Here is a 3,680-nt window from a genome sequence, read left to right on the forward strand (position 1 = left end):
GTCGCCACAGAGGCTTTGGTCTCCTTGGAGTTGATTAAGTTGACCAAGGGTTGACTTTTGGTTCGTTTGACCTATGTGGTTGTTAATAATAGGTCAATTAGAGTTGTTTGAGGTATACTAAGATGCTCGTATACGAAGTTTGACTTTAGGTTGGGGCAGAATGACAATAGTTGACTTTGTTGACTTTTTGGAGAAATTTAGATGTTAATGAGATATCATGGTATAATTATCATATAGGTTGCCGCTTGTGAGWGAAAAGCCTACTGAACGTTAACGATTCAAGGTGAGTACATTATGCGATTTTTATGGGATATATACATGGTTATTATAAAAGTATTTTATCCATGATATATGCATGATATGTTTATATGCATATGATGATAACTTGATTACATTGATGTGCATGATATTTAAATATATGCATGATATGAAAGGTGATGTTGACGAGAAAGATTATGATGACTTGTTATTATCAATATGATATTCAAGTATGTGTATAATGTGAAAAAAATGACGGTGATGCATATGTGATTTATGTTGTCACTTGCATGAGATGTATGTTGCATGTCACAATGAGATTTGAATTAATGAGTGAGTATTGCAAATAAATGATATGCAACTAGTATGATTCGGCAAGATTCGTCCACCGTACGGGGTGGGTTGGACATGAAAGGAGGGCTTGCAATTCCGAGGTCTTGGAGTCCTCGTCCATAGAATATGCCACATACGCAAAGAAAAGTGACGAGCCGAGGCCGCACTTGCAAGATAATAATTAAAAGACGCTAAAACACTATTTTATGTGTGCATGTGATCATGAAACCATATTGTATTCACTAAGCTTTTTGCTTATACTATACATGTATATATCTCAGGTATCATTCGTCAGTCGACGAGTGAAAGGAGGAAGAAGGGACCTACGTTTTGAAATCATGCTTGATTAGACATTTTAGCATTGATTATGTTAAGATATTTTACGCTTCCGCAATTATGTAACGAATTATGTTAAACATATTATGTGTGTTTGAAATTTTAAGTTCGTATTTTTGATCAAGACATAAGTTATTAAGAATGACGTCACGGCATTCGAAAGGAAAGAGATTATATATATATATATATATATATAAAATATCGGTGCGTGACAAGTTGGTATCAGAGCCTTAGTTTAAGAGAAATAGGTTAAGACTTCTTTTAGCCTAAGCTTAAACTTTATGAGAATCCTAGAACATGAGAATTTGGGGCGTTACATTTTTGCACCACAAGGAAGTTCGATATTTTATCAATAGATGACGTAGTGTTTTCCTTATGGACTGTAGGAAAATGGTGCACACGATACACACTAGGGCCATCAACCAGGGGAGAGGACGCGGGCGTGGGCCTGGAGGACGGAGGACTCCTTATGGGTTAGGCCCAAACGTTGGATCGATGGGTAGTCATCATTCTAGTGGGAGCCATAGCATGGGACACAATTCGGGACGAGGCACTCTGAGTGACAGCCTAATACCCCTGCGGGGTACGATGTCACAGGGGTCGATCCAAGAGGAAACCTCGTATGAGCCATCCGAAGAGTACACGCCAAGCTCTCCTACACGCTACAATTTGGAAGAAAAGATAGTGGCCCTTCAAGAAACGATTGATGAGTCGAAKGATAGATTGTCCCGRTCCTTAARAGAAAATGAGAAGATGAGAGGCTGGCTTGATAATCTGCAAAGGGCACACCTCAGGGCACTGACTGAAAGGGATGACTTACGGGAAGAACGACACATATTGAGGTTGCAACTAGCACAAGAGTGGAGAATAACTGTTAGGACATGGACTAGACGTATTGGAGATAGGTCTCGATTCTACAAAAGAGCAACCACACATTATGTAAGTGTTGTAAAAGAGTACCTTGCCGCCTGGGTCTAGTGCTACAAAAGGGGTCCAAGGGTTAGCACACTGTGGCACTCCCAGCCGCCTGTGACTTTTGAGCAATGGATGAGGGACCCATACCTCCTGGAAATGCCCTAGGGGTGAGAATTGTCTACAAGAGAGAGATCTAAAAGTTCACTTCCTATTTGTAGCTATTACTTTTTAGCTGATGTAGTACATTTTGGGGTACTTTTGATAGTTGACATTTTGGAGGCATGTTCAACTTATCCCAAAATTTTTGTAATAGGAATTTTTGTAAACAGCTTTCTCCCTCACAAGCAATGCATGGTGCATCACTTTTGTTATGAAATTCTTATTGTTCGGCCCAAGCATCTAGAAGTGTATTAAGTGATAATAAATGTATGCATAATTACCAACCTAAGCTTTAATTGATAATCTAACGGCATGGAAAGCACCTATCACGATTAGAAATAAACATATCTTAAATTAGGACTACAGGGATGAACGAGAAGTATATTGCACCTTATTACTCGTATGCGGTATTTGGTCCAAATTATTTAGAAACTGATACTTGCATAAATGATGCTTTTGGCAGAAATTGGCTGATGAAGTTGCAAATATAAATCGTATGTATATCCTGTGCATCTAATGATGAGTTGGTTAGTAATGAGACGAGTCTCAACCACTTAGCAAGGAAGAGAAAGACGGAGATTTTACCTTCTTCGCATAACAATATATATATATATATATATGATTATATAACAAATAATATGCATAAGCATGTTGACGGTCGAAATGTTCACTACTATAGAATGTCGAAGAGAGTGACAAGGTCGATGGATGTTAATGGTTGTGAAGATAATCGAGTCGAGGGTGTGATTTCAACTCCAACTGAAAGCCGGAGCGGTCCCATTAGACCAACGATCCAGCTCGCACACCCGGAAGTGGACATCGCCAAGGAGATGGAACGTTGTATGCACGATGCCTTGCCTGGAATGCTTGAATGCATTCAAACTGCAACCCTTAAGATGGTTGATGCTCACTTGAAGCACGCCGAACCTCCGAAAAGTAAAACCTATAAAGATAAAGAATCATCTAAGAATGAATCCCACAATCAGGAAGAGTCAAATGGGGAGGCACTATTCGATCATAATGAGGTTAAGAAACCTAGTGGTAAGGGATGTTGTTACAAATCTTTCACCAGCACCGGTCCATCGATCTTTGAGGGCAAAAATGGACCACTAGCAGCTATGAACTGGCTCGATGAGATGGAGAGTTGTTTTCTGACATGTCATTGTGCACCAAATGATATGGTGCAGTTCGCATCAACCAAGTTCAAATCGAACGCTTTGCAATGGTGGAAATCAATTAGAGCCACTAAGGGACTATCTGGAACTGCATCCCTCACTTRGGAAGAATTCAAGGAGCTAATGAGCGAAAAGTTCTTCTCACCACTCCAGTTGAGGATACTAGAAGGTGAGTTCCTACAATTGGAACAAGGGAACATGACAGTAGAGAAATATGTGGAGATCTTTATTGAGAAGTCGCGATTTGCGGAGCACCAAGTGAATACCGAGATGAGGAAAGTAAATCGGTTTGTTGACGGACTGAAAAGGGAGCTTAGGAGGCTTGTTGGAATGTCAAAACCTACTACCTTTCAAGATGCGGTAGAACTAGCCACCCTTGCTGAGAAGGACAGTTATGTCCCGGATGCATCTAAGAAAAGAAAGATCAATCAAGCTGGCCCAGGAAAATTCAAGAGAACTCAAGCCTTTGGGGGGAAAGGTGGGGCAATGCCTGCGAGCGCCACA

The sequence above is a fragment of the Cynara cardunculus genome, assembly GCF_001531365.2.
Source record: "Cynara cardunculus var. scolymus isolate 2C chromosome LG 13, CcrdV1, whole genome shotgun sequence".
Taxonomy (NCBI): Eukaryota; Viridiplantae; Streptophyta; class Magnoliopsida; order Asterales; family Asteraceae; genus Cynara; species Cynara cardunculus.